At 39.8% G+C, this 12,741-nt stretch overlaps 1 non-coding gene across 1 annotated transcript; it reads left to right on the top strand.

Moving 5' to 3' along the window:
* The first annotated feature begins 222 nt into the window (after nt 1-222).
* On the top strand, nt 223-328 carry LOC118492701. The gene has a single exon (XR_004894703.1). It is a non-coding gene; the product is annotated as a small nucleolar RNA R71 (small nucleolar RNA).
* Nucleotides 329-12,741: the final 12,413 nt, after the last annotated feature.

Consider the following 12,741-nt stretch of genomic DNA (forward strand, 5'->3'; position numbering starts at 1 on the left):
TTACCATCATCAACCGCATACACTTGTGTTCGGGTAACGGCCGGTCGTGCTGTCCTTGATGCTTGAGCTTTTCTCTTCGAAGTAATGGTCATTTGTTCCAAGAACTCCCAATCATCATTTTCATAATTTGTGCCAAAAGTCCCATTTGTGATGGACATTAGATCACGCGCATCTTCGGCACACAACCCCTCGTGGAAAGCATTCATTAACTCCCAAAGTTCAATTCCATGATGCGGGCAATTCTTGATCATCATATTAAAGCGCTCAAAAGCTTCATGAAACATTTCGCCTTGTTGTTGTTGAAAACTCCTCAATCCCTTTCTAGCATCATTAGTCTTTTGGGCGGTATAAAACTCATCTAGAAAAATCTGTTGCATTTCCACCCAAGTGTAAATAGATGCTGAAGGCAAAGTGTAAAACCACTTCTTTGCCTTATCCTCCAACAAAAATTGAAACAAGACCAACTTGACATCATTGGCCAAAAAACCTTGACTCCCAAGAGTATTACAAATTGAGTCATAGGCCTCCAAATGGAAATAAGGTTCCTCCATTGCTAGACCCTTATATTTCGGCAAACTTTGCAAAGAATTCGTTCTCACTTCAAATGTTCTTCCTAGGTTATTGTGAGGAATAACCACTGGTGAAGGATTGTGAGTAATCACCGGCCTAAAATGCGCTTCAATACCCCTCGCATGCTCTCTAAGATGCCTCCTTGGTACACCAAACCTTCCCCTTGGACGAACTGGACCCATTGGTCTTGGTATATGCCCTTGTGGTGCCAAGGGTTGTTGAAATTGTTGTTGTGGCATCGGTGGTTGTTGAATTGGCCTTTGAAGTTGAGGTTGTACATTCTGTGGACGAACTTGTTGCAATGGTATAGGACGTTGCAATTGTGGCCCTTATGGCCTCGGCCTAACGTGTTGTGGTATGAGTTGTTGTTGTTGTTGCACTCCACCAACACTTGGCATTCCTTGAAATTGACCTTGCACATAACCAAAGTCTCCTTGATCTCCATCACCCCCAAAAGCATACCCATCTTCATCAAAACCCTCAAATTCCTCATATCCCTCATCATAACCATCTCCTTGAATTCCTGAAGATTGCCCAAATGGAAGAGTTGAGTACTAAAAACCCGACTGGTTTGATGGTCGAAACGATGAAGCATGGACAATGGTCGAGTTTGGTGCTATGGTATAGTTTGAATATGATTGACCTGCACCTGGGTAGAAATGGGACAATGGTGGAATAGTAGTAGAAGGGTTAACAGTAATAGTTGGTTCTTCTTGAGTGGTAATGGGTTATGTGGTGTTGGTTGGTGTGACATTTTGAAGTATGGTGGGTTCAGTAGTATTGGTTGGAATGGTGGTATTTGGTGAAGGTTGAGTGGATGTTGGTATAAATGGTGGAACAGGTTCACCCGTAGTGGGTGGTGGTGGATCCCGATCCATGTATCTCAGTGGTGTAATCGGTGTAATTGGTGTTGTTGGTGAATCGCTGATTGTATTTTCCCTTAACAAAATCTTGTTTGCTCGCAAAGTTCGTTCGATTTCCGGATCAAATGCTAATGGTGAAAGCTTGTGAGAGCTTCTAGTACACATGCACCTATAAATACCTGCACACTAACACACCCAGCGCAAACCAGAAAAATAACAAACTTAAAAAGATAAAAAATAACACACGTTGCGCACTACTCCCCGGCAACGGCGCCAAAATTTGACGTGATGTCGTGGTCACAATCAAATTTAATCCAATTACTACTAAATAGATAGTGGCAAGTGGGTATCGAACACAGGGAATTTGTGGAATATGTGCTATTTCAATTGTTTCTCTAAATTAACTACGGTAAACTAAATTGCAAGAATTGTAAATTCAGAAGAGTTGATTTGATTGATTTATTTCTAAGAACTAGGATTATTAATTTAATTGCAAAATGAAGAGTCTTGGTTGTAAACAAGTTGGAGAATAATGACCACCTTTAGTTTCCGGGTTGCTTTAACAATTGTGCTATCATTTACTAGAAAGAACTAAATAGACATAGTTCATGTGCAATTACTTGTTGTAATAAAAGGGAACTAAGTACTCAGATTCCTAGAACGTGAGGTTGTTACCCGATGACCAATTGACCCTTACCCAATCCTAATTCTACCCATGATATTTCGATTGCCAACGGCACCAAGAACGTATGGTTTCAAAGAAGAATAATCATAAGCATCAACAATTTACAAACAAACAAGAACACACCATGATAAACAATACATAAGTTCAATTTACCATTCTAGAAATATAAAAACAAGCACAATAGTCTCCACAAACCTTCAACTAAAGATGACCATAAAGTACCTAGCCACTCATGGCTTGAACAAACATGATCACAAGAGTATTATTGTTCATCCAAATCAAAGCAACAAAAACTAAGGTTAAAGATAGTGTTCTTCACCCCAAAATTCTCTAAAGTTCCTCTCCAATCGTTCACCAAGTAAGTGATAACCGAAAAAATATGATGAGCCACCATAAAAACCCATGAAATGACAATTTAATGCATAAGTTACGAGTTTGGATCAGTCGGTGCTGTAACCTACGGCAGAGGGCCGTAGGTTACGGCGGTCAAAGAGTTCAAAAGTCAATATAGTGCCGTAGCCTACGGCAGAGGGTCGTAGGTTACGTCGAGCAGCAATGTCCTACGGCGTGTCTCTTCTGATCTACGACAAGAAGTTGTGCACATATGGGGTGCCGTAGCCAATGGCAGAGGGCCGTAGGTTACGGCGCTGATTGATGTTTTTTCACTGTTTCTTCACCGAATCTTCACTCCTTCACAACTTTGACTCCACCAACTTCTAGCATCCGTCCAAGCTTCCTAAGACCCGCATTTTGGGCACTTTAACACCTGCAAACCAGAACATCTAGTAGTTACCAAGTTCAAGCACTTAACCGAATAAAGTATGGAATATGTATATATTTAGACCTTTCAAGGGTTGTCCTACGGACCACCCGTCAAGCTCTGCTGGTTGGTGATGGATGTTACTATGTCTCTGACAAGGATCACACTTCCTGGCATAATCCACAGCATCCTTCTTCATAGTAGGCCAATAGTATCCTCTCCTCAGGATCCTTGAGAATAATGCCCTGCCCCCAGTGTGGTTTCCACAATCTCCTTCATGAAAATCCTTTAGGACTTCTTGGATCTCAGGATCCTCAATGCATCTTAGATATGGTCATGCAAGAGATCGTTTATATAACATGTTATTCAATATTGTAAACTGGGATACCTTAATTTTGAAAGCCCTGGGGTTTTCTCCTGTAGGAATTTCTCCATGTTGGATATATCTCATGATTGGAAGGATCCATAATCCTGAATGAGATTGTGTATCATCACTAGGGATGTTGCAGAATCCTCTCCTATCTCCATAGCTATATGATCCTCAATAGCAGGGGTTAGGATATGGATAATAGGGATCTTGGTATCCTCTGTAATTTTTAAGGATGATCCTAGATTGGCCAATGCATCAGCTTCTGCATTCTCTTCTCTGGGTACCTGTGTCAAACTAAATGAAACAAAAGAGAGTGCCAATTCTTTGACTATATCTAAATATTTGATTAGCTTTTCACCTTTAACAACATAGGATCCATTAAAGTGATTAGTAATTAACAATGAATCTACATGTACCTCAAGATACCTGATCCTCATATGCTTGGCAATTTGCAAACCAGCTATCAAGGCTTCATATTCAGCCTCATTGTTAGTAGTTTGAAACTCACAAGCTATGGAGTGGGGTATTATATCCCCCTGTGGCGATTTTAGTAGTATTCCAAGCCCAGTTCCTTTAACATTAGAAGCTCCATCAGTGAAGAGTATCCAAGGATCCTTAGTTTCCTCTAGCTGTTGGACTTCTAACTCAGCTTCCCTTTGCAAGTCACTACTAAAATCTGCCACAAAGTCAGCTAAGACTTGGGATTTAATGGCAGTTCTAGGCTCATATCTTATATCATAAGCACTGAGCTTCACTGCCCACTTGGCCATCGTTCCTGACATTTCAGGTTTCCTGAGAACATTCTTAATTGGAAAGTTAGTCTTAACAATAATTGCATGAGTTTCAAAATAATGTCTTAACTTAGTAGATGCCATAATTAAAGCAAGAATAAGTTTCTCTAAATGTGAATACCTGGATTCAGCATCAAGCAAACTCTTACTTACATAATAAACAGGATGTTGTGTACCTTCGTGATCCTTAACAAGGACTGCACTTACTGCTTTGGAGGATACCACCAAATATAAGGATAATACATCTCATTTTTCTGGTTTCATCAAGGCAGGAGCTGAGGATAGGTAATCCTTAAGAGCTTTGAGAGCATTTTCATGCTTTTCAGTCCATTCAAATTTCTTGTTCTTTCTCAAAATGTCATAGAATTCCTTGCATTTTTCTGATGACTTGGATATGAACCTGTTCAAGGCTGCGATCCTGCCTGTCAATCTTTGCACATCCTTGGCATTGGCAGGAGATTTGATATTCACAATAGCCTTAATTTGCTCTGGACTTGCTTCAATGCCTCTTTTTGTCACCATATAGCCTAGGAATTTACCTGCTTTAACACCAAAGTGACACTTGGAAGGATTTAGTTTCATATAAAATTTATCAAGGATATTGAATGCTTCCTCCAAGTCTCTAAGGTGATCCTCAACTTTCTTAGACTTAACCACCATGTCATCTATATAGACTTCCATAGTGTGTCCAATTTGTTCCTTGAACATCATATTGACTAGCCTTTGATAAGTAGTGTTTTGGTCAAAAATTTCCGAAGCAATTAAGTGATCAAATTAGTTAAGTGAGGTAGTGTGCTAAAAAGTGTGTTGAAAATATGTTGGTTAAGTTGTTTAGAAAAACAGTATTCAGGATACGGCTCAGGATATTGAGCTGTATCTATGATCAAACAATGAGCAAAAAGTAAAGGGTTTGACACGAGATGTACGAGGAAAGCCCTTGATCAATCTAGATCTCCGGCATAAAACCTCGGGAGCTGACAATCGCAGCTGCCTTGTTCTTCTTATTGCTTTCAACTTCAGGATACAGTGCAGGATATGATGCGGATCAACTAGGTGTTACAATGAAATTTGATTACAAGTGTTTGTGTTTAGTGATTGCTAGAAGCTAGAGAGTAAAGTGTGCGAGTGAAAGTGTGTGGAAAAAGTTGTGTCTACCTATGATCCGATCAATCCCTTTTATAGTAAAAGAAACTAACAAACTATCCTATTATTCCGGGATACTTTGGAATATTCCATTTTGAACGTTGGGGGCTGCTTCTACTCGTTTTCCACGCGCATATTAACCATAATTCCAGGATTTAAGCCTCCATTGTCACACCCCCAAAATCCACACGCGGAGTACCACCGCTTGGAGGCGTGACATGACCAGGATCAAGCCACCAATCATATCGAACATAGCATCTAATATTAAAAGTAGTTAATGTAATTCATCACGACATGATTGATGTTCAACAAAACGTAAATTAAGTAGCGGAAGCATAATATGAAAACCCAAAGTAAAGTTATAAGTTCAATTGTTTATCATAACGTCTACGATCCGTATCCCAGAACGACCTGCTCCTCCTTGTGCAAGCTCCATAAGTACCTAAGGTCCTGCAAGGCATGCAGCAGAGAGTCAACAACTAGTTGAGCGAGTTCACAGTTAATAGTTCAGTAATAGTACAGTGTGAGTAGTAGTATGTTTGTTCGTTATGTCATGTATCGTATTAGTTTCCATCGCGGCCTCCCAGGCAGGTATGCGAAGATTAGGGGATGTTCTTCCCAAGTATTCTAGACTAGGTTTATTTGTATCGCGGCCTCCCAGGCAGGTGTGCGAAGATTAGTGAATTTAGTTCGCGGCCTTCCTAAGGCAGGTGTGCGAAGTCAGTCATAATATCGCGGCCAACCCTTGGCAGGTGTGCGAAGATCAGTTCAATAAGTGTTACTAGTCTAGCCGTATCTTATCGTGAGGTTCTACCATCTGAATATATACAATAAGTCATCCAATCCCATTCCCACCCGGGAACCCCATGCCTTGGCTGTGTGAACTCACCTTGGTTTGCTCGGCAGATACACAAAAAGGGTTTCTTGGACTGTGAGTGGTCAACCACATCCTAACAGGGTTACCATACAAGTCAGGTTTTGGTTTCAAGTAGCGTACATAGGTAACACATAAGTTAGCATATAAGAAACACATACAGATCATCGCAAACACGCTTCATCACGTTCAACAGTTATAACGTATTCAACTTGTGCGATTAAGAGATTGGGCTCGCACAAGTTCAGCAACCGTGTGCGATCACATACATCATGTACGATTACAATATATCTTGTGCGACTCACTAACATAACCCACTAAATACCCCGACCCAACATGTGAATAAGCCCAAAGCTTGTGCGACCCAAAACAGTTGGTTTTAATCTTGTGCGATCCAGTCAAGCTTGTACGACTGGACAATCTTGTGCGATCAGAAAGCTTATGTGATAAGATCTGATCTTGTGCGATTTGTTTTATATTCCGCCAATCATGCTAATCGATTATATTGTTTCCTTTTTTTATGAGATTTATCAATCAATGCAAACAATTTCCATCCAACTAATTAATCGATCAAACAAATAAATCATCAATTAATATGAACCCAATATCATAACAAGTCATCATCATTTCAGTGAAGAAAACCATCAAATCGAATCTTTTTATCAATTGTGGCCGACCACTGTTAGTCACCTCAAGAGGTTATTGGACCAAACTAAGATATGCAACATTTACTAATTTCTTAACTTGATAATTGAACTAACACAGAGATCACATGGGCCGATTACATGCATACTAAACGACAAACTCAAATAATCGACACACCACAATTTGATTTACATGTACACACATATATTTGATCATTAATTTCCCTGACAATACACATGCCGCCAATCTACATGTACACACTATGCAAATCTCATGCAATATATAGGACACAGTGGCCGACCATCATACTCCTAGTCCTAATACTATTGGACCGATTACTATCATCTTCTATACCACTTATCTCAATTATGGCCAATTTAAGAATCATGTGCAATGTCAGAAATAAATCAGTATATAATGAATCATCCATTATCTATGTATGTATGATATCGATATCATGCATCCATATTCTCACCAAGTTATTAATCATATTCCATTCCAATAATCATATAAACAATATGTAATCATAAATAGCACAAGACAAAAGCCACTAACCAACAATGATCAAACGAGAAAGTTTTGGCTCCAAATAAGAGGAGGGCTGCCGGCTTCGAGAGAGAGGTGAGAGCAAGTAGGGTTTTGTGTGTGAAGTGTTTTTGCGAATAATGAGAGGTATACCCCATCCTCTATGTGTCATTCGTATAAAGGGAGTGGGCCGGCCCATCATGGGCTGCCCCCTTTGGTCCGAATATAAGAAATACGCCCCCCACCCAAGTGGGCTTGTGCGATCGGGTTGGGCTCGTTTAACACAAACATTCAATAACATACAAACATGCACATCATATCCAGCATAGCATTCAATAAATCAAAGTTCACATAATCACAACACGTTCACATACGTTACATTAATCACAAAGATAGGCTCGAAATACGGGTTGTCACATTATCCCCAACTTAAAAGAAATTTCGTCCCGAAATTTGGTACATACTCACTGAGGAAGCTAGGTAAGTTGTATCGTTCGTTTACTGGTTTTTCTGGGGTGTCACATCCATGACCGTTGGAGCATTAATATCTTTGACCAGCTCCCATGAAACATTCCTTTCTTCAATGACGACCGTTACAAGCGCTATTCTTCCGCCATCAACGTCCTTATCCTGACTAATTTGAGCGGGTCTTCAGGATAACTTGGTCCTCATGAACGTTAGTCCCTTGTAACCAACGTTTACAAGAAAATCATTAGTAATAGTCAGGATACTACCCCAGGATGTTACCAATATCCTGGCCTGGTATCCTGATCCGGTATCCTGATCCTGTATCCTGATCCGATATCCTGATCATATACAACTAATAAAAAATCAAGATACAAAGTCAGGATATGGGCTCAGAATTTCACCCATAACAATTGTCCCCAAAAATATAACTGTTGGATATCCTGATTCCAATGGATATATTTTTTAGTCATTCCAACATGTCTGGTAAGGATATCTGTTTTAAATATTCCTGCATAGATTTGGTTACTTCAGAACACTATCATGTAATAAAATTAGAATTACTCCCTTTTACGCAGATTCCATCAAGGACCCTGCTACTTTTGATCTAGAGGAGCTTGACAGCTTTTCTAAGCCTGCCTTGGTGAAAAAGGAGCCATATGTTGCCATCAGCTCTAAGCCCTCTGCTGCTGCTGCCGAAGGTTTCTCTTATGGTGACCTTGGCTTCATGGAATCCATCGAGCCCATGATCTCCTTCCCTAATAAGGTAAGTATCCAGATCCTGTATCCCGTACACATATACTGAACCTGTATCCTGGTTAGTTTGTCTTTAATGATACATGTATTTTGTAGGGTCTAAATCATCTGATCGTCCTGCACTTAGAACAATTTTAATTTCCTGCAAGTAGAATAGTTTGACAGTTGAAGGTGGAGGGATCCTGTGTTTTCAGGATGAAGCCTTCAACTGTTTATGTAAATATGCTTTAAAAACTTAATTGTATTCTTGGTGAATGGATCTCTTTTTGAGACGAAACCAAGAATACAATCTTTTGGACTAATAATAAACTGACCTTTTAGTCTTATTTATTAAGTTTTTATTTTGAAAGGTATGTTTTGAATATCCTGATCAAATATCCTGGTTAGGATACTGATGAAATGTCTTCTAAACGTTAGACAAAACTTGGTTGAATATGACTTTTTAGAAAACTTAGATCATTTAGATAAGGTTTTCGAGACTTGAAGAATAATAAATCATACCAGAAACACTTAGGCAATAATTTCCAACCTTAACCTTTGAATCCTTTGCAATGTCCTCGGCATGGATGTCCCCTGTCTGTGCAGGATATTGCATCAGTGCATGACATACTTGAGTATTTCTTCACTTAGTGATTAAACTTCGTAGCTTCTTATCCACAAAAGAACGTGTGTAACCACCACTTGTCATATCTTTGCAATCTTGTTAAAAACTTTAGTTTTACTGGGGATAAACCCTTAATGTACTGGGGATAAACCCTTAGTATCCTGGGGAAAATCCCAAATTTTCGTGCGCTACAGGCGGGAGTGTATAAACTCTAAGTCTTAGAAAGGTGAAAACCTTTAAACCTTAGAGAATATGAAAATACCCTTTCGCGAGAGAGGGTGATCAATCCTCATATACCTTAAGGATCCAGGGTATAGCCAACAGTAACAAAATTGTCAGCCACTTTTACATGAACTGGTCCCGCCACCTTGAATTATCCCTGGATAACTTGCGCTCCAGGCGGGGTGTTTAAACCCAATTCGTGAGAAAGGTGAATACCTTTAAACCTGTGAAGGGATCAGGATCCCTTAAACGTGAGAGAGGGGGCCAATCCTCTAATCTTTCGAAGTATCCTGAGTGTGTATCCTGGAGCTATATCCCGAAGCATATTCTGCAAAAGAACCTTAAACTAAGGTGGGTGTTAGCTCGGCTAACACCCCTGCGATGCTTAAGTTAGTATTGGGTTCAAATAAAATAAATTATTTTAAAAGAGACAGAATGCATACCATCTTGAGTTAGAAATTAAATTCTAAACTCACTTGAAATAGGCTTTGAGATGTATAGCATTCCAGGATCTTGGTAGTATATCCCCCTCCATATTCTTAAGTCGATATGCTCCTTTCCCTGCTTTAGATTCAATTTCAAAAGGTCCTTCCCATTTTGGAGCCAATTTTCCATCGGCAGGATTAGTAGTATTCTGAAAAGCTTTCCTTAACACCCAATCTCCGACTTCGAACCTTCTAGTCCTTATATTCTTGTTGTATGCTCTGGATATCCTCTGTTGATATGCTGCCATCCTTAGCTTTGCTGCATCTGTTGTTTCATCCACAGTATCTAATTCTTGGCACATTGCTTCAGGATTCTGCCCAGGATCCTGGAGATTGGATCTTGCCGTATGTGACAACCCGAACTTTCAAGGTTAGTGTCATTGTTTCTCTTTCGCGTTCTTGTTACGATCTTATGGCGAAACGAAAACGTATTGGGTGATGCTTGGGTGTGAGTTGGGCCATCCTTGTATCTGGAATTTTGGTGGTTGGGCCGCACACATTTAGAGCCCAACCCGAGCACCTACAACTTGAGCCCACCCGCATTTGCTAACACCACAGGTGGGTGGCATGTTCCTGTAAAGCCCAAAGGATTGGGCCGGCCTTGTTGCTACCATTTAAACACACGCTCACACATGGTTTTAGAGGTGGGCCGATTAGTTTGGGTTAGTAGGTACTCAAGTACAAACGAGGGATTTATATGTGATTTTATATGTGGTTACCATTTAAAAACAAACCCTACTTCTCCTCTCTAACCTCGACGGCAGCAAGAAGGAGCCTCACTTAGTCGTCCGTTCCGAAACTATCCTCGTTTACTCTAGATCGCACTCTACGCTCTTTACGGTTAGTATGTCATCATAGATTTGATTTGTCTTCCTTGTTGTTTTAGTTACATGTTGAAGAATTGATTTGTGTCGATTGCATGAAATCGAATATGGATTAGGATAATATAATGGTAGAAATCTCGATGGAAACAATTCCATGACAAACTGTGTGATCGATCTTGAATACGCTGGTTGTTGTTATGAATGATTTAGTGTCGTTGGTATGTGAATTAATGACGATTAAGCAGTTTAGATCGATAGTTAGTATGATTGAATGTTGCATGATAAAACTAAAGTTATATGGTGGTAACTGTGCGTCGGAATATTAGAAGGTTCGATGGGCTTGTTGTGAGAAATTAACAGTTAATATGGAAGTCTTACCTATGATGATAATCGATGATTCTATGGTAACTGTTATTGACAATTCATGCTCATGCAATTGAGTTAGTTTTGTATAACAAAGAAGATTGTTGATAAAAATTAATGATAGTCAACCTAGTTTGAATGTGGCACATGATCTCTAAGCTAACATGATGATTGGAATAGGTGAGTGGTGCCATATGATTGGGCCGAATGTGTGATCATAATAAAAAAAAAATTATTATTATTGATTTACGATTATAAATCCATATGCTAGGTTAAGATAGGCCTTGGTTGGTGTGAGAAATGGATAAACACTAGTAATATGTATGAATAAAGGAATGTGTTAATTAATTTGCATGGGTAATAATAATAAACAGTGGGGGCGGCAATAAAGGTTTGTTAAACCAATTAGGATAATAGGTGTTTGGCAATTGTGGTGTAGCATGATGATCCACAGAATATGATGGATGGTAGTTGATGTTGTGTATTCAAATTATAAGCATGTGGTGAATGGACTTGGGCTGTCGCTGTCCAATGCTGGAATCAGGATTTAGGTTGTAGTGCATGTTGGGCCGGCCTCATTCGAGTCGCACACATCACATGAAATCACACAGTCCCTTGGGTTAGGTGTATATGAGTTATTTTTGGCATGTTGGGCCGTACAATTTGGATCCACTCGCACACCACCTATTTGGGCTGAACATGCTACTGGGCCCTAAATAGCAATTAAACCGTATGACTTATGCGATTCGCGCACTAGGGTTGGGCCGTGTGTGGATTGGGCCACCTATTGCTATGATGAAGCAATGGACTAGCGTGAGACATGAATACTTGATTATGTGAATATACGATGTTAGTGGGCCGTTTCGTAGTATGAATAACTTTTATGACTCGTATGATAATAAGTGAAATATGTGTGTGCCACTTGTGTAATATGAGTGAGAATTATGTGACTTGAGTCTGTGTGAAACTGATTGGCATTGATGACCATGCTAGGATTTGATTGATCAACTTGAACACGTAACTGGATATACCGAGCAAAACAAAGGTGCGTTCACTGCACTTTTCTAAGCATGCGTCCCGGTGGTTTGGGACATCTGGTAGACGTTTCTGAAGGGAATACTGGGTAAACTGTTTAATTGGGATGTTGGTTACTGAACACAGTATAAATCATGTAAGACCCCGTACATTTACCGTGTTGCTGAAGAAGCAACGAGGTATTTAGTTGATAGCGCTATTAGGTTTGGCACCCTCACACTGGGCCGAAAGGACGGGCGTGAACTAATTACCTGGACTTCATGACCAATGCCTAGTTAGAGGCATTGGGGTTGGGCATTCTCATCGTGTACATATAAGACCCCTTACATCTATTCAAGGTTGTTTGATACCTTGATCTCATGACCAATGCCTAAATGGAGGCATTGGGGTTGGGCATTCACATCTAGTCGCCACATACGGTAATCAAGTAATAACAACATCGAAACATAATGTTGAACTTATTTAAACACACATCTGGTAACTAAACGCGTTAACAAAACTTTGAACTCACCAGCGTCGTCTGACACACTTGTCTGCATGCTTGCAGGTTTGTAGGTTTATATTTTGGGACTTGCTGTCTGGGATGCTGGAGTGGTCATGGGTCGTGATACATGGAATCTCAATACAAGCTTAATGGTTTATGTACACAGGGTTTACGAAACACTTGACATATGTTATGCTTCCGCTGTATACAATGAATGATATGAAACGTTTGTAACACCTTATGATAATGAATGGAAGTTTTATTTAAATATATATTT

This window comes from Helianthus annuus, chromosome 5 (assembly GCF_002127325.2).
Source record: "Helianthus annuus cultivar XRQ/B chromosome 5, HanXRQr2.0-SUNRISE, whole genome shotgun sequence".
In the NCBI taxonomy this organism is placed as follows: domain Eukaryota; kingdom Viridiplantae; phylum Streptophyta; class Magnoliopsida; order Asterales; family Asteraceae; genus Helianthus; species Helianthus annuus.